The sequence below is a fragment of the Macaca thibetana genome, chromosome 14, assembly GCF_024542745.1.
Source record: "Macaca thibetana thibetana isolate TM-01 chromosome 14, ASM2454274v1, whole genome shotgun sequence".
In the NCBI taxonomy this organism is placed as follows: Eukaryota; Metazoa; Chordata; class Mammalia; order Primates; family Cercopithecidae; genus Macaca; species Macaca thibetana.
This window is the reverse complement of record NC_065591.1, coordinates 124,216,189-124,235,685: the sequence shown is the minus strand read 5'-3', so window position 1 is coordinate 124,235,685 and position 19,497 is coordinate 124,216,189. Positions and strand designations below refer to the sequence as shown.

The 19,497-nt window shown below is 40.2% G+C and overlaps 1 protein-coding gene across 7 annotated transcripts in view; it reads left to right on the top strand.

Moving 5' to 3' along the window:
- Window positions 1-19,497, top strand: part of OPCML (opioid binding protein/cell adhesion molecule like) — a 1,153,441-nt gene that overhangs the window by 613,465 nt on the left and 520,479 nt on the right. The window lies entirely within an intron of this gene.

Below are 19,497 nucleotides of genomic sequence, written 5' to 3'. Positions count from 1 at the left end.
GCCCGAGGGGCGCCCGCTTGCGCGCTGCCGTGCCGACCGCCGTGCCCCTGGACGGGTTTGTCGTGTGCTCCGTCTATGCCGCTCCAGGATCTTATGCGTGAACCTCGAAGTCCACGTGTGGGACTCCATGGTTCTATGAAGCCATGACAGGCTAGATTCTCTCCTGCATGGGCACCAAGATGAGAATATGAGGGCATGGATTTGAAACACTGGGTGGCTAGCCTGAGCCCCTTGGATGGCTGTCACAGGCCAGAAGGTAGATGATGAGGCCGGATCGTCCTCAGGACCACCAGGCTAGCCCCTATCAGAGATGCACCTCAAATGTAAGGCTGTGCAAATACCAGTGCCAGGCCACGGCCTGTTAGGAGTCTCCTCAAGACCCAGGACTCCTGCCAAACCTGGTGTAGTGCTCCTGGGGTCCCTATTGTAAATTATTAGAGCAGTTTTATTTTTGCAGACTGGGTCCAAGGAAAGGAAACATGTAGCTTTTATGCAACAACATCAGTCCTATGTGAAAAGCACAATAGGAGAGCTTTTTGTTTTACCTTAATGAGTTACAGAGAATCACTTGCATGCTCCAGGCAGAGAGGGGGAGAATCTTGGAATATGAACCTTTGGGGACTGGGCTTGCTGCGGCAGAGACTTTAATAAAAATGCAACCACCACTTTCCACCAGCTCAGCAGATACCATCTTTTATCCCTTTAATGAGGCAGTTCTGGTCCTAGGAGACAGATTCAGGGACGTCCCAGCTTAACTATGTCTCACAATGTACACAGGGCGAATGCATTTGCCCTGCCGATGACTTTGATGGTTATGGTGAAAATAAAACATCCTGACCCAGATTCTGCAGCCAGAATGCCTGGCTTCTCCTAGGAGAGTGTGAGGGTGGGAGTTCTTCCTGTTCCTCCATTGGCTTTCCTGGTGGAACCTTTCCTGCATCTAGACAAGCCTCTCCCTGGAGGAGGAAAGACAGGTCTCTGGGACACCGGAATTCTTTCCCTAAGCGCAAGGGTGAAGGTTGCATTCTGCCACTTTGGGTGATACTTAGCTGAATCTTTTTTTAAGTTAGAGAACAGGTCCCAGAACCCTGTGTGCTGATTCTCAGAAGCCCAAAGCAAATGGAGAAAAAAGGAGAATTGAGAGGCCCTTCCTGATAGATGTGAGGGAAAAGTCCTCCTGGCCATGTGGGTACCGCTCAGCCTGCCCCAGACTAGAATGTAATATCCCTACTTCATTGCTTCAAAGAAGGTTCCATGGGGAATCTGGGAACATTTCCCAATAAGCATTTGCAGTAGTCTAGTTGGCTTAAAGATATGAATAGCACACAGGTTATAATACATGTTAACCAAGGAAATGTCAGTAAATATTACTAGTGTTCAGGGATGTTGATGCTGCCACACACCTCTTTACCATCTAATGTGCCACTGGGGGCTAAGAGGTCTAGCACTGAATAGGATCTGAGCCCTGAATTTTCCAAAATCCTCTGTCCTCTTCCTTTCCCCCCAAATTAAACCAGAAAGCTTGAAAACTTGAGCTTTCTGCTTTCTGAGATGCAAGAAGACTATTCCACCAGCAGAGGGCCAGCTTCGATCTACCAATTTTTTATTAGCTGTTGGCCTGTTTTCATGATCTCAGTTCTAATGTTGAGCAGCTGGGCTTGGGAATGGGGATGGGAATAAAAAAAGAAAAGCTGAATAGTTGCTTTTTGTTCTTTGCAGAGAAAAAGAATAACTTACATGTTCTAGCATAACTGTTATCTGTTACCTGGTTGCATGGTGTAATTTTTGTTTAAGTAAGCACATGTCTCATGTTGATTTTGCGTCTCTTCTATACATTTACCCCAGAATAGAGAAATTCAGCACGTTATCTACATTTTAATCTCTTTAAATCCTCATTCTCTTAGCTCATGTCATCTTCTCTTTTATTATTTTCTTCCTTCGTTTTTATCAGATGCTCCCATAATATATACGTTCATCTGTTACTCATTATTTTCTTTCTTTTTTGTCTTTATCACTTAAGTCTTCTTATTCCTTGATTTTTTAAGGTTTTGATTTCACTGCTACCACAGTGTTTCTTAAAAGAACATAAACATCGTTTGCAAATTTCTGTATGTCCCCATCTCTCTCCTTTTGTTTTTACTCTTTTGCTCTATTGGTTAAGAGTTGTGTGCTGTGTGCCCATCTTAACAAATAACTGATTTGTCAGTACTCCGAGGGAGGGTCCATGTTTTCAGTTTCTGGAAGCCCATGGCTTTAACCCTAGGTAAATATACCATGTTTTATTTGGTGGTGTTTTTTGCTGTGTAAGGTGTAATTCTTAAGTATGGTTTCTTACTCTTTTGTCTCCTTAAAGACATTCATTAGGGATTCATTACTTGGGAACTGAGTGTTCCAAGCGCATTGCATGTTTAGAATGCACCAAAAAACACTGAATGATACCCATGCCCATCACACGGAAAACACTTTTAATGTGGTTGTCCTGGGTCAAAGTATATTGAATCTGTTTCTAAATCTTGAACGAAGTCCCATGAAGAGGAGAGAGACCTAGTAGGAAAAGCAAAGGAGTCAAGAAACCTGGGTCTGCCTTTAAATTTCCCAGAGAAAAAACGGCACAGCTTAGAGAAGAATGATTTCCCTCCTTTGGGATATCAGTTTTGTTGTGACAGGTCTTTGATTGCTCTGAGGGACATTAGGAAGTGCTGTGCCAAAGATGACACTGAAGTTTTGAACGTGGATGAAACTCATTTTCTATAAGTGAGGCAATATTATCTTCCTCATAACTACTTCATAGGGCTACTTGAAAAGTAAAAATAATTATTTGAATATTGAGTTATTTTGCCCTCTTGCAAGAGGAGATGATATGGAAAATGAAGGTGCTATTCACTATGGTTGAATTATAGCTTCCATGAATCTGATTTGAATTCATTATTACAAATGGGCCCTCTTGGCCAGAATCACTTCATTACAATTATCTGCTGTTGGGTTGAAAATGTTCTGTGCTCTCTATTAGATTAGATATGACAAGAATCAAGAAGTCATGTGTCTGAATCAATGCCCACATCAGTAAAGGAGCCCAGGATGCTCAGTGTGGTCAGCTGGTGTCTATTAAGCCATCTCAGCAGAGTGAATGATGGCCAGTTGTGCTTTCTTCACAGGCCTCAATCTCCTCCAAGTTTGCTTGAGTTCCTCTGTGGGTCCACATCAGCTGTGTACATGAACATTTTGAGGGGCTGCGGTGAGGTGGAGGCAAGGTTGTTGCTGTAACTGTTCCACTCAATGGGAAAAGTTCCGACCAACATACAGGGTTTTCTTTCTGGTTTGCTTTTGTTTCGGTGTTTTGTGTTTTTTATTTCAACAGCAGGATAATCAGTTTTGCTGATCCAGGCTTGCTGATCTGGGATTATGCTTAATGGCTCTTTTCTAAAATGTCCCTGCATTTTCATCTGGAGTTCTGAACTAATCCATTCAAAATCAAGTATTTGAGGTTTAACTACTGCCAAGGAATAATCTGAGCAGTGGGATTTTGCCAAAGCAACCTGGGCAGTAGAGTTTCCAAAGACAAAGTTCTGTTGTTTGCCTGGGTGTGTTTCCGTACTTTGCACCTACCTTCAGTTCTTTTTTATGTAAATGAGAAGATTTTGAGTCGCCGTTAGACTATTCAACACAAACGCATGATTTTTCCATTTCAGTGTTTCAGTTGCCCAGGATGAATAAGAACTGGGTACATTCAAAGACTTTACTCCTAGTCTGGGAAGATAAAGACATTAAAAGAGACTCAAGCAGGGACAGGTCCATAAAGGACCTCTCAAGTGGTGGCACGAACCTGGTTGGAGTTACCTGGGATGCTTTTTAGAAATTCCATTGCCAGGAATTGATGATGCTAGGAATTCCATCCCAGATTGATGATGTCAAAATTCCTGGATTTGGGGATGGACGTGGCCATTGAAAACATCTTTTCCAGTATTTCTAATGTGGAGCCAGAATCGAGAACACTGCTCTAAAGCCCTTTCTGGCTCTAGAGCCTCTGAGCGAGGCTTATCCAGTGTCCCTGCTTTCCAAGGAAGCATCTTCCCCATGTGTGCCTGCACCTCATGGGCAATGTCAATGCCCTAGAAAGCTCTGTGTTTGGGGGCCTAGGCACCTGGGGTGGATTCTTACTCTGCCTCTCACTAACTCCACGGCCTTGAACATTTCAGTTGAATTGTGTACATACAGGAACAATATCTATTAAACCTGGTCTGCATTATCAGATGAAAGAAAGTATATGGGTTGTTCCATGAGCCATAAAGCAACATATATGTGCAAGTTATTACTGGTACTAAGTTGAACTCCTCAAAAACAACTGACAATACTCACAAATGTTTTTCAGTTTTGTACGCTCCATCTTGTTCTTCCTCTGTCCCCACACTTACACACAGCTTTAAAGTGTATTAGTCTTTTCACAGTACCACCCAGAATTCTTTCTGCGAGTGGTCAAGAATTGCCCTCGTCAGAGTTCCAGTAACCCTCGCTGCACAGATACACACTAGGACCTATTTTTTCATGTGTGATTATGGTTAGTCTGGGGGCTCCTGGAGCTTAGGAGCTGTGCCTTATGTATTATTGACGATAGATACTGTGGTGGATACTAAAGATTAAAACAAATAACTATTGGTTTAATGCTTTAATCCATCTTAATGGGAAACAACCACTTCTAGTGTATTATTGCCTCTACAGCAATGAAACTCTTATATCTAAACAATTTTATTATCTTCAAAATATGATCCTGGGATATTCAGGCACAGCAGTTGGTTAGAGGTCTTGGAGGCCTGAGGGACTTTTGGATTCCACTCAAATCACTTGCCAGAGGGGACGGTTGAATCTACCAGTGATGGCAGTCTGATCCAAACTATGCAAAGTCTTCACTATCCCTGAGGGCAAGACAACAAGCAGGGTGGCAGAGTGAAGAGCAGTAGTACCACTGCTTTTTAGCAGCAGTAGAGGAACACACTTGGAAAGTATACCTGTCTCTGCAGAGACAGGGCCTTGTGGGCCCAAGGAGATACACAATACAGGGAGACAGCAAGGAGGTTGGCATGTCCTGGGTTGGGTCATGGTTGCAGGATCCAGCAGGCCTGGGAGAGCAAGGCTGTATTGACTCCGTGACACTCTCTGACATCCCTGATTGGTGGGAATGAGTCTGCCTCCCCAGCACACACACACCACACAAACACACACACATACACCCCACACACACACTACACACACACACACACACACACACCACACACACACCACACACACACACACACACACACACACACACACACACACACACACACACACACACACCACATACCCCCCCACCACACACACACCACACACCACCCACACAACCCCCACACACCCCCACACACCCCCCCACACACCCCCCCACACATACATTCCACACACACACACCCCACATACACACATACACCACACACCACACAAACACACACCACACACACACTCCACACACACTCTCCACACACACACACCACACACACATACACCACACACACACCACACACACACACTCCACATACACACTCCACACACACACTCCACACACCACACACACACCACACACACCATGCACACATACACCACACAAACACACCACACACACCACACACACATACACCACACGCACATACACCACACACACACCACACACACACTCCACACACACACTCCACACACACACTCCACACACACACTCCACACACACACACACACACACACACACACACACACACACACACACACACACACCACACACACACTCCACACACACACTCCACACACACACTCCACACACCACACACACATACACCACACGCACATACACCACACACACTCCACACACACACTCCACACACACACTCCACACACACACTCCACACACCACACACACCACACACACACCATGCACACATACACTACACAAACACACCACACACACCACACACACACTCCACACATACAAACAAACCACACAAACACACACACCACACACCACACACAACACACACTCCACACATACACACACCACACATACACCACACACACACCACACACACCATACACACTCCAGGCATACACACACATACACACACCACACAAACACACACAGACACCACACGCACACCACACACACCACACAAACACACTCCACACACACACCGCACACCACACACACACCGCACACCACACACACACACAGACACGCATGCGCATGCGCTCCCTCTCTCTGAAGCAGGCCATGGGAGAAGAGGTTTTAAAGCATTAGAAATATATGTTCCATGGCTTTCTGAACCTTTCTGGAAAACACAGCAGCTCTTATCTAAGCCCTTTGGGTAATTGTTTAACCTTTTTAAGTAAATTTGGCCCTCGGACTCAGTGTAGCTCTGTCTTTCTCATTTCCTTTCCTTCTGGTTTCTAAAAAAGGACTCTGCCCTCGGCCCACTCGCTGTGCTCACTAGGTGGCTCGCTCTGGGGGCGCTGGGGAGCCGGTCTGGCGGCAGTTTTTACAGATCTGATGGGATCCGGCAGCAAGACGCAGTGGAGAGGAAGAGTCGAGCAGGTCTCATTTGACCTTCCCAGGGGAGGACTTTTAAAATTACTTATTATTAACGGGAAGCTGTCTTCAGTCATGAGATGAGAAGAGGGAATTACAGTCCAAGACATCTTTAGGGCCGGCAGAAATTTGCATTGCCTAGTAAGTTAGAAACCAAGGACTAACTTTTCTTCATTTTCTTTCTTTCTTTTTTCTAACATATACAATACAGCACCAAATTATTTCAGGTTTGTTTGTTTATTGTTTGCCTTGAATGAAGCCGCTCTTGCTCCTGTTAGGTGTAATTGGAGCTCAAGTTTGCATGAAATGGGTCTGGGGGAGGGGTGCACTCTTTTCATCTTGGTCCATTCTCAGGCCCCTGTTGTCTCCCAATAAATGACACTGCCTGCTTGATGCTTTTTATACGCTGGTGTATTTTCTTTTAAGAAGTGAGCGTTGAAGCTGTGATATCCAGGCTGCTCAGCACTGCCTAGCCTAGATCTGTGTACAGCTTTCCTGGTAGAGAAGTTGAGAGAAGGGAACTGTCTGCACCTTGCTCCACTACAAGATAACACTGCAGAGCCTTTAACAAAACCTGCAAGAGCCCAGGGGTGAGGGAAGGTTGTGGGGTGGGGACATGCTGATGCTATTGACATAAACAAAAGCTCCTGTTGTACATGGTTTACTATGTGTCAGATGCCACATTAATTACCTAACACTTCATGTAATTTTCAGACCATTACAATCCCTATTAACAGCCTAGGGGTCCAGGTTTAGAACAGTTAAACCACTTTACCTTTGGTCACGTGGTTATCATGTGTCAGAGTCTGCATCTGCTCCTAGAAAACCTTTATGCTTCTTTTCAACTTCATAGTATGTCCCCCTCCCCAGATATAGAGGACAGAGAAAACTTCCAAGTGCCACAAGCGGAAATAAACCAAACACATCCTTTCTGTTCCCGAAGGTCGGGAAATGTGCATTTCAGTTGAAGGCTGCAGCTGTCTGCTGTCCCAGCTTTAGAATCTCCTTGCTTTGTGGAGCTTCCCTCCCCTCACCCGCACTCAAGTGAAGCCCATCTAGTACCACCTTCTGAGGCTGGAAATGGTGCATGCTGCAAACACTGAGCAACATGACAGGGTCCAACACATTCAACGAGGGATCATTGGTGCTCATGGCTTTGAACCTGCCCTAAATGTTGTACTATGCTGTTACTTGACCTCCCATAGCACATGTGGAACCTCAAAGGGCCTGCAAACTAAGACAGCGTGAGCCGGTCACTTCTTGGTAAGAACCCAACAATGAGACCTGTGAAGATGAGGGATACCAAAGTATAGAAGGAGGAGAAGTAATTTGTTTAAACCCTAAAATATGTCACTCCAATATCCTCCCTCTCATCCTTATATTCACGTTTTAATTTAAGACCATGAACACAGAGAGCATAGGCCTTGCCACGGATTCATACCCCAGAGAAAACCATGTGACTCGCTTTGACTTGCTGGTCCCTGGAGATACATAGTACTTAAATCAAAGCGATGCTGAAGGTCTTGACCTGGCTTCCCAAGAAAGTGCTGATCAAGGCCGGGCGCGGTGGCTCAAGCCTGTAATCCCAGCACTTTGGGAGGCTGAGACGGGCAGATCACGAGGTCAGGAGATGGAGACCATCCTGGCTAACACGGTGAAACCCCGTCTCTACTAAAAATACAAAAAATTAGCCGGGCGCGGTGGCAGGCACCTGTAGTCCCAGCTACTCGGGAGGCTGAGGCAGGAGAATGGCTTGAACCCGGGAGGCGGAGCTTGCAGTGAGCTGAGATCCGGCCACTGCACTCCAGCCTGGGCAACAGAGCTAGACTCTGTCTCAAAAAAAAAAAAAAAAAAAAAAAAAAAAAAGCACTGATCAATAAAATTTTTAGAAATTGGTTTTGAATATTAAACATTTTCAGTGGATCTGAAGATTTATGGCATCTCAATTAACCAAGTTTCCACTGCATAATCAGAATAAAGAATGTTATCCGTGGTTGTTAAGTTTTCTGGCTGGTCCACAGAAGACAATTCAACTCACAATTACCCAAAATGCTATATACCAGCAATGAAGAATAACAGAAAACAACGTTGTTGTAGAAGTAATTACGCAAAAGAGAGAAAAATGAATACGGTAATTTTCTATTTATTGTGAATGCCAATGTTGAAGAAAAGTAAGTGTAATTAGAAGAAGATAATATGGAAACATTTCTCAAAGATATTTCTGAATGCTTTCTGAAGTTTTGGAGTTTGTTGTATTGTTTCCAGTGCTTACCGTCTGCCTGTTCACCCAAAGGATCTTTTTGGAGACCACTTCACATCCAGGCAGCAGGAGAGGTCTAGGCCAAGTGACACTGGCTCCTGTCTACCCTGCTCATGTGCAATTAAACAGTTTATTTTCAGACACACGGCCTGTGTCCCAGTTATCGGGCCACCTTGACTACCCACTGATGCCTCCTGGTCATTGTTTGGAGCCTCCTGTGATGGAGAAAAAAGGAGTTACCATGTGTACACCCAGGGAATGGAGTAAGTCAGGGTTTATTAGAGAGGCTGTGCTCACACTGAGATATTGTCTGTGAGGCACCCTGTGTAAGAGGGAGGAATTACAGAACTCAAATTTTTACCGCCCTGTGCTTTTGTATGCCGTCTCTAAAGATAGTCCTGTTCCAATTGTCATTTTTATGGCTTCTCCCATGCCCTTTGTTAAATGCATTAATATCTTCTCTCTATCTTGTGTTCTCAGCGTCTAACAGAATACCTAATGCTTAGTAGGTGCTCTGAGTTTTCTGAGAAGATTAATGCTTCTCCTTTATCTCTTATCTCTCTCTCTCTCTCTCTCTCTCTGTTTCTTCTCTCTCTCTCTCTCTCTCACACACACACACACACACACATCTCCCTTTTCTAATGAAGATATTCTCACTCATGTTGAATAATTCAAAAGTCACTGAAATTACAACCATAGAGTCTGGCATTTGAATCCTAGTTGAGATACTAATATTTCCCTAAATAGTTGGTATTTCACTTGTCCTTCCTCTGTCTGCTTGCTATAATTGGAGTATTTGATAACTGCACAATATCATTGAAGCCACAGGCAGGAGATTCTGACCATTTGACAGGGAGGAATACCTGCTTTCTCCCTTCACCAAGGTCACATAATAGAGCCTGGCACATTCTGGAAGAATACCTGCAAATTTCAGGGATTGGAAAAGCCAATGTGAGTCATCTCTAAACACTCCAGAGGGCATCTCAGGATGAAGGAATTCATGGACCCATCTCCCTGGGTCCTAAAATGCAGCTGCTTCTGTCACAAGCTCTCACGATGAGGTCCCTGAATATGTATCAGCAACATGCCTCGTGCTGTACCTGTGCAGTGGAAACAGTTATAGAATGTTCTTGATTATATGCTCTGCTTTATGATGGGCGAGTCAATGGGTGCTTAGTGAAATGTAAGATAAAGTATAACCTCTATCAAGAGGTTAAGAACACTGACTTTACAGTCAAAAGGCTCATTTCAAATCCCAACTCTGGTACTTAATGGCTGTATGTGGTTGGACAAGTGACTCAATTTTTCTAAGCCTCAATTTCCTGATTTAAAAAAAAAAGTAAGGACTAGATACCCACTTCACTGGGCTGATGGGAGGCAGTAAATGATATCAAGTTTGTAAAGACTTCAGATTAAAGTCTTACATTGCAGCAAGAGCACAATAAACAGTTGCTATTAAGTTATATATATATATTTATCCATGCAGCATATATATGTGTGTGTGTATATATATATATATGTGTGTGTGTATATATATATACACACACACACATGAGAAACTGAATTCACGATTAATCCATGCAGCATTTATTGTGTACCCACCAGCACTATTCTAGGCAGTGTGGAAATTACAAAGCTAAATTAATTCTAGAATCTTCTCTCTGAGCATTCACGTATGGTGAATATGTGACTATGTTTGCAGGACATAGAGCCCACAAAACGGGAAAGGGGGATGGAGGAAGAGAGACAGATAAAAAGAGAAGGAGAAAGAAAATCTGCTTAAAAGTAAAATGCACCCTATTAGCGTTCACCAGTGTATTGGACAAGTATATTTGGAACCACCACTTCACTAGGTATAGAACATTTTTGTACCCCAAAAAGCTCCTCCATGCCCCCGTTTTTATTGTGGTAAAAATCCATAGAATGTATCATGTAAACCAATTTTAAATATACAGTTCGGTGGCATTAAGTATGTTCACGTTGCTGTGCCACCGTCACCACCATCCCTCTCCAGAACTTATTTCTTCTTCCTAAACTGAAACTCAGAATCCATTAAACAATAACTCCCCATTCTTCCCTCCCCCCAGCTTCTGGATACTACTATTCTATTACTATTCTATTCTACTACTTTTCTTTTTGTCTCTATGTTTTGCCGGCACCAGGTACCTCAGATAAGTGGTATTTTATAGTATTTGTCCTTTTGTAACTAGCTTACTTATTTATACATATGGTCTTTAAGGTTCATCCATGCTGTAGCATGGGCCAGAATTTCTTTCTTTCTTAAGGCTGTGTTCTGTTGCATGTATAGGCCACGTTTGTTTATTCATTCATCCTTTGATGGACACTTGGATTGCATTCACTCATGTGAATAATGCTGCTATGAACTTAGGTGTACAAATATCTGTTTGAATCCCAGCTTTCAATTCTTTTGGTATATGCCCAGAAGTGGAATTGCGGGATCACATGGTAATTGTATGTTTAATTTTTTTGAGGAAACGCCACACAGTTTTCATAGTGGTAGAGTCATTTTATATTCTCACCAGCAATACAGAAGAGTTCCAACTTCTCCACCTTCTTGCCAACACTTATTTTCTGTTTCTATTATTTTCATGAATAGTGACTTTAATGGCTGAGAAGTGGCATCTCACTGTGATTTTGACTTGCATTTCCCTATTGATTAGTGATGTTGATATGCTTATTGACCATTTGTATATTCTTCTTTGGAGAAATGTCTATTCAAGTTGATTACCCATTTTTAAACTGGATTGTTTCTTTGTTTTTCAACTGTTGGAGTTTTATATATTCTGGATATTGACCCTTATCAGATATATGACTCACAAATATTTCCTCCCATTCTGTGGATTGCCTTATTACTCTTTTGATAGCGTCTTTTGATGAAGAAAAGTTTAACATTTTACTGTAGTTCAATTTGTCTTTTCTTGTTTTTTCCTTTTGTTGTCTGTGCTTTTGGTATCAGATCTGGTACCAAAATTTGGTACCAGATTTGTTATAGAAGATTTGGTATTTGGTATACCAGATTTGGTCTAGAAGGCACTGACAAATCTGATCTCATGAAGCTTTTTTCCTATCTTAAATTTTTTTTTATAGTTTTAGCTCTTATGTTTAAGCCTGTGATCCATTTTGAGGGTTTTTGTTTTTTAATATGGTATAATATGAGTCCGACTTCATTCTTTTGTATGTCAATATCCAGTTTTTTCAACACCATTTGTTGAAAAGACTGTACTCTCCTCACTGAATGGTCTTGGTATCCTTGTTAAAAGTAATTTGAGCATGCATTCAAGGGTTTATTTCTGGGCTCTCTCTTTCATTCCGTTGGTCTGTATGTCTGTCGTTATGCCAGGAACACACCATTTTGATTACAGTAGCTTTGTGGTATATTTTGGAAGCCAGGAAGATCAAGACCACTAACTTTGTTTATAGTTTTCAAGATTGTTTTGGCTATTTCCAGTCTCTTGAAATTTCATATAAATTTTAGGATTGACTTTTCTATTTCTGCAATGGAATGGGTCGATTGCTTTGGATTGAATTAATTATATTAAGTCTACCAATTCATAAACACAGCATGTCTTTTCACTTATTTTTGTGCTCTTTAATTTATTTCAACAATGTTTTGAGTTTCAGTGTACATACGACTCTTCCACCTTCTTAGTTAAGTTTATTCCTAAGTATTTTATTCTTCTTGGTGCTATTGGAAATAAATTTATTTTCTTTATGTTTTCAGATTGTTTATTGTCAGTTTATAGAAATGCAATGATTTTTGTGCTGATTTTGTATTCTATAATGTAATTTGTTTATTAGTTCTAATTTTTGTGCATGTTTATGGAATCTTCAGAGTTTTCTACACATAAGATTATACCACCTGTGAACAGAGATAGATTTACCTCTTCCTTTCCTTTTTTGATGCTTTTATCATCTTTATTTTTATTTTTTGAGACAGGGTGCCACACTGTCTCACTCTGTCACACAGGCTGGAGTGTAGTGACACAATCATGGCTCACTGTAGCCTCAACCTTTCAGGTTCATATGATTCTCCCACCTCATCCTCTCAAGTAACTGGAACCACAGGTGCAGGCCACCACATCAGGCTAATTTTTGTATTTTTTGTAGAGACAGGGTTTTACCATGTTCTACAGACTGGTCTCAAACTCCTGGGCTCAAGCTATCTGCCTGCTTTGGGATCCCGTAGTACTGGGATTATAGGTGTGAGCCACTGCACCCAGCCTATCTTTTTCTTTATTGCTTCAGGTAGAATGCCCAGTGCTATATTGAGTAGAAGTGATAGAAGCAGACACTCCTGCCGTGGTTCTAATCTTAGAAGAAAAACTTTCCGTCTTTTCTCATTTAGTATGTTGAGTATGTTTTAGCAGTGGGATTTTTACATATGACCTTTATTAAGGTTACATAATTTCTTCCTATTCCTGGATTTATTGAGTATTTTTTATATTAAATGGTGTTAAATTTTGTCAAATGCATTTTCTGTATCAGTTGAGATGGTCATGTGTTGTTTTGTTTTTTCCTTCAGCTGGTTAATGTGGTATATTCATTGATTGACTTCCTTATGTTGAAACATCCTTGCATTGCAAAAATAAAGCTCACTTGGTTATGAGTATAATTCTTTTAATATGCTTTGAATTCATTTTGCTGACATTTTGTGAAAGATTTTTGCATTAATATTTGCAAGGGACATTGGACTAGTATTGGGTTTTTTGTTGTTGTTGTTGTTGTTTTGATAATGTCTTTGTCTGATTTTGTTATCAAAATAATGTTGCCTTATAGAGTGAGTTTGGAAGTGTTCTCTCCTCTTGAATTTTTTGGGAGAGTCATAGGAAAACTGTTAATTCTCCTATAAATGTTTGATAAAATTCACCAGTGATGCTATCTGGTCATGGGCTTTTCTTTTTTGGGAGGTTCAGATTTTCAATTTCTTTGCGATTCAGTCTTGACAGACTCTGTCTTTCTAGAAATTTGGCCATTTTATCTAGGTTAATCAATTTGTTGGCACGTACTTGTTCACAGTACTCTTTTATAATCCATTTTATTTCTATAAATTGAGTTATACCATGCCCTTTTAATTTTTGATTTTAGTTATTTGAATTTTATTTTTTTCTTAGTCAATCTAACTAAAGTTTTGCCCATTTTGTTATCATTTTAAGGAAAAAACTCATGATTTCACTGATTTTTTTCTATTTTTCCCATTCTCTATTTTGTTTATCTTTCCTATAATTTTTATTAGTTTCTTTCTTCTGCTAGTTTTGTGTTTAGTTTGTTTTTCTTTTTTTTTTAGTTCCTTAAGGCTTAAAATTAGATTGTTGGGTGTTTTTTTTTTTTTTCTTTTTTGTTGTAAGTGTTTAGTGCTATGAATTTCTATCCTAATACTGCTTGTATTGCATCCTATAACTTTTGGTATGTTGTGTCTTCATTTTCATTTGTCACAAGATTGTTATAAAAATTGTTTTTTTTTTAATTCATTGATTGTTTGAGAGTGTGTTAATTTACACATATTTGTGGATTTCCAGTTTTCCTTATGCTGTTGTTTTCCAGTTTTATTTCATTCTAATTAAAATAGATACTTGATATGATTTCTGTCTTTTTAAATTTACTAATACTTATATTTTGCCTTAACATGAACTATCCTGAAGAATGTTTTATGTCCACTTGAGAAAAATGTGTTTTCTGCCTTTGCTGGGTGGAGTGTTCTGTACACTTCTGTTATGTCTAATTGGTCTGTAGTGTTGTTCAAGTTCTTTATTTCCTTATTGATCTTATGTCTGTTTGTTATATCTGTTATTGAAAGTGGAGTGCTAATGTCTCCTACTGGTCTTGTAGAGCAATTTCTCTGTTCAATTCTGTCAGCGTTAGTTTTATATATTCAGATGCTCTGCTATTTGGTATATATGTTTATATTTTTTGTATCTTGTTGGTAAATTGACCTCTTTATTATTACATAACATCATGTGTTTTTTTTGAGAGTTTTGACTTAAAGTCTATTTTGTGTGATATCCCATAGCCACCTCTGGTCTCTTTTGTTTACTATTTGTAGAGCAAATGCTTTTTCAACCTTTCACTTTTGAACTATGTGTGCATTTAAATCTTAACTGGATGTCTTGGGTACAGCATATAGTTGGATGCTGTTTTTTAATCCATTCTGCCAATCTGTGTTTTTAGATTGTGGCGTTTAATCCATTTACATTTAAAGTAATTGATGATAAAGTAATCACTGACTTACTATGCTGTTTTGTTACATATTTTTCTATACACTTTGTAAGTTTTTTTGTTCCTCATTTCCTCCTTTACTGTCTTCCTTTGTGTTTAGTTTATTTTTTATTCATTGGTAGGGATGCATTTTGATTTATTCTCGTTCTATTTTGTGTATGTTCTATAGGTATTTTCTTTATGATATATCCCCATGTTTTGCACATAGGGCTTATATACAATATCCTGAGGTTAGAAAAGACTATTTTAAATTGATAACGTAAGTTACATACAAAAACTCTACTCCTTGACAGCTTGGATCCCACTATATGTTACTGATATCACAAATTATTGGTTTATACATTGTGTACCCATGAACATGGATTTATTATTATGTATAGTTTTATCTTTTAAGTCCTATAAAAGAATAAAATTGGAGTTATAAACTAAAATGACAATAATACAGGTTTTTTTGGCATATGTCCATATATTATATTTACCAGAGAACTTTATATTTTCATACAAATTTGAATTACTTTCCAACTTTCTTTTGTTTCAACTTGAAGGACTCTCTTTCATATTTCTTGAAGTGCAGGTCTAGTGGTAATGAATTCCCTCAGCTTTTGTTTATATGGGGATGTCTTAATTTCTTTCTCATTTTTGAAGGACAGCTTTGCTGGATATGGATTTATTGGGTGACAGATTTGTTTGTTTGATTTTGATTTTTCCTTTTAGCACATTAAGTATAAAATCCACTGCCTTCTGGGAGGCAAGGTTTCTGCTGAGAAATTCAGTGATGATCTTGTTGAGAATCTCTTGTAAATGATGAATTAGTTTCTTGCTGCTTTCAAGATTCTCAATTTCTCTTTGGTCTTTGACATTTTATTATAATATATTTCAGTGTGGGTAACTTTGGGTTTATCCTACTTACAGTTCATTGAGCTTCTTATATGTGTATGTCCATTTCTTTCTTCAACTTTGGAACATTTCCAGTAGTTACATATTCAAATAAACTCTCTTCCCTTTTCTCTGTTTCTTTTCCTGGAACTCTCATAATGCATATATTGGTCTACTTTGTGGTGTTTCTTAAGTCCCTTAGGCTTTATTCCCATTTCTTCTTTCTTTAATCTTCGGACTGAATAATTTCAAATGATCCGTCTTCAAGTTCACGGATTGTTTTTTCTGCTTGTTCAAGTCTGATGTATTTTTCAGCTCCAGAATTTGTGTTTGGTTGTTTTCTTCTTCTTTTTCTATTATTTCATCCCGTTGTTCAGAGTCTAATTTTATCCATATATTGTTTGCATGATTACTTTTTATTCTTTGTTAAGTTTTTCTTTAGCTCTTTGAGCATATGTAAGGCAGTTTTTATAAAGTCTTTTCAGGTAAGTTTAAAGTCTGTGTTTCTTCAGGAACATCTTGTGGAGATTTATTTTTTTTTCCTTTGAATGGGACATATTTTACTGTTTCTTTGTATGCCTAGTGACCTTTTGTTGAAAATTTGGCATTTGAAAAAACAATTACCTCTTCAAGTCTTCGCAAACTGCCTCCATGCAAGGGAAGACCTTCACTAATCAGCAAAATGTGAAGGCTTAAGTTCTTAGGCCTTTCCTGGTCTTGTGTGCATCCTTTTTTTCCATTCCTCTGTATACATGGCTATTTTTAAATGTCTCAATTTCTCAAAGAGTCTCACCACAATTTCTTCTCAGAGGCCTTAAGTGTTCTTTTGTTTTTCTCTGCAAGTAATCTCTTGCCCCAGGAAGCTGCAGGTATGCCGTCCTGATGCATACCACAGCCTCCCCTTGCCTGAGATCCAAGCTGCTTTTGGTGTCTGGACTCTGAGGTCGTCATCACAGAGATCAATACAGACCATGCCTCTGACATCTTTAGAGTTACAATCTAGGGTGGAAAGACAGGTAATAAACAAGGTGAATGCATCTAAACACACTATCATGTTACACAGTGATGAGTGCTCTGAAGAATAACAGAGTAGGGTAAATGAGTTGAGAGGGACGAGGGTCTCTATATTCTTGCCACGGTGGTCAGGAACCATGTGTCTGATGGTGGTAACATTTGAGCAGAAAGCTGATGAAAGTGCCAAAGCGAGCTATGCAAACACCTAGTGGAAGCGTTCCAGGGAAAGCGATGGCAGGGAGCCGGGCTTATGGCAAATGTGTGCTCACTGTGCTCTGAGAACAGGAAGGAGAGGCTGGGTCAGAGTAAGCAAGAGAATGAGTGGTAGGGAATACCACGGAGTCATGGACAGATACTTCTGCCTTCAGATCTGACACGTAAGGAGCTTGGGGGCTGGCTCTGCCTCCTCACAACAAGACAAACTCTCAACACACTGAAAATAAACAATTCTTCTCAGATCCGTCAGAGAATTGAAGTCGTAGGACAGGCCACTACCTTAAAAACTGGGAGACAGGTAAATACAGAGATTCACTGTTTATTTTGGGCAGAAACCACCCAGAAACTACCCCTGGAGTCAGATTCTTCTAAAACTTTAAAAAGACTATTGACTGATTGCTGAAAACTAGATGTAGACTAACTTGAAATGTAAACCTTTTGAATAAGTCCTTGTGGAGTCTCCACACTTTGGTGGGTTTTCCCTCCAGAAACCCTACTAGGTTATCAGGGTGAAAAGGCATAGGTAGAGCCAGGTAACCATTTGGAAACATTCCCAGAGGATTCTGTTCCTCTTAACAAAAGCTTATTCTTGAAAGAAACTGTTTTCTCACAGCCTAATTACATTTATTTTTTTTTGACCAGAACCTATCGCACTGCAGGATGGGAAATACCCTGCTTTACCCCACACTAGCTAAAAGCCAAAAAACAAAGTTTGAAGAGACAGAGAAAATACCAGAGCAAGACTCAGATACAACAAGGATGTTTGAGCTGTCACACTGGAGGTTTGAAATTACTATGCTTGATATGCTAAATGAATAATGGAGAAAATGGACAAGATGCAAGAAGTGATGAGTAATGTAAGCAGAGAGATGGAAATTCTAAGAAAGAACCAAAAGGAATGCTAGAAAGAAAATATTCTTACAGAAATGAAGAATGGGCTCATTTGATGGGCTCTTTGGTGGACTGGACACAGCTGAGGAGAGAAACAGTGGGCTGGAAAATACGCCAGTGGAAACCTTTGAAACTGAAAAGCAAAGGGAAAGACTTAAGAAAACAGAACAGAAAATCTAAGAACTGTGGGATAATAACTGTGGGATACAACGTATGTGTAATGAGAATATCAGAAACAAAAGAGAGAAAGAAACAGAGGATATATGTGTAGAAATAATGATTGAGAATATCCCAAGATTAATGCCAGACACCAAACCACAGATCCAGGAACGCTCAGAGAACACTAAGCAGGATAATGGCAAACAAACGAACACACAAACATAAAAGCCTATACTTAAGCATACGATTTTCAAACTGAAAAATTTCAAATGCAAAGAGAATTATCTGGAAGATACTAGCAGGGAAAAGCACCTTGTTTATAGAGAAGCAAGGATAAGAATTATACTGAATTTTTCTTTAGAAACCAGGCAAGCAAGAAAACAGCAGGGTGAAATATTTAAAGCATTGCAAGAAAAAAATCATCAAAGTAGATAAAGACTTTCTCAGACAAACAAAAATTGATCAGATTTGTCTTCAATAGACTTGCTTTGCAAGAAATGTTAAAAGTTCTTCAAGCCTGGTGCAGTGGTGCATACCTGTATTCCCAACAATTTAGAAGGCTGAGGCAGGGAGGATCATTTGAGCCCAGGAATTTGAGTCCAGTCCGAGCAAGAACAGAGCCCTAGACCCCATTTCAAGAAAAAGAAGAGGAGGAGGAGGAGATGATTAACTTAAGCCAGTTCCGATAATGCTGCACCCCACTTCGTCCTCCATCTCCCAAGCATTTACAGGTGTAGCTGACTCTTTAGTAATCAAATTATTTGTTCATGGTCACTTCCTCTTTTCTCTCTGTCCCTCCTCACATGCACACACAAATATACTTTTTTTTTTTTCCCCTCAGTTGATGTTAGTTTATTGAGGGCAGGAATAAAATTTCGATTTAATTAGGGTCCGGGCACGGTGGCTCACACCTGTAATCTCAGCACTTTGGGAGGCTGAGGCAGGTGGATCACCTGAGGTCAGGAGTTCAAGACCAGCCTGACCAACATGGAGAAACCCCCTCTCTACTAAAAATACAAAATTAACTGGGCATGGTGGCACAAGCCTGTAATCCTAGCTCTTCGGGAGGCTGAGGCAGGAGAATTGCTTGAACCTGGGAGGCGGAGGTTGTGGTGAGCCAATATTGTGCCATTGCACTCTAGCCTGGGCAACAAGAGTGAGACTCTGTCTCAAAAAAAATCCCATTTAATTGTATCCAAGTAAGTTCTGTGATACTTTGCAGGGCATGTTAATAATGTCTGTTTGA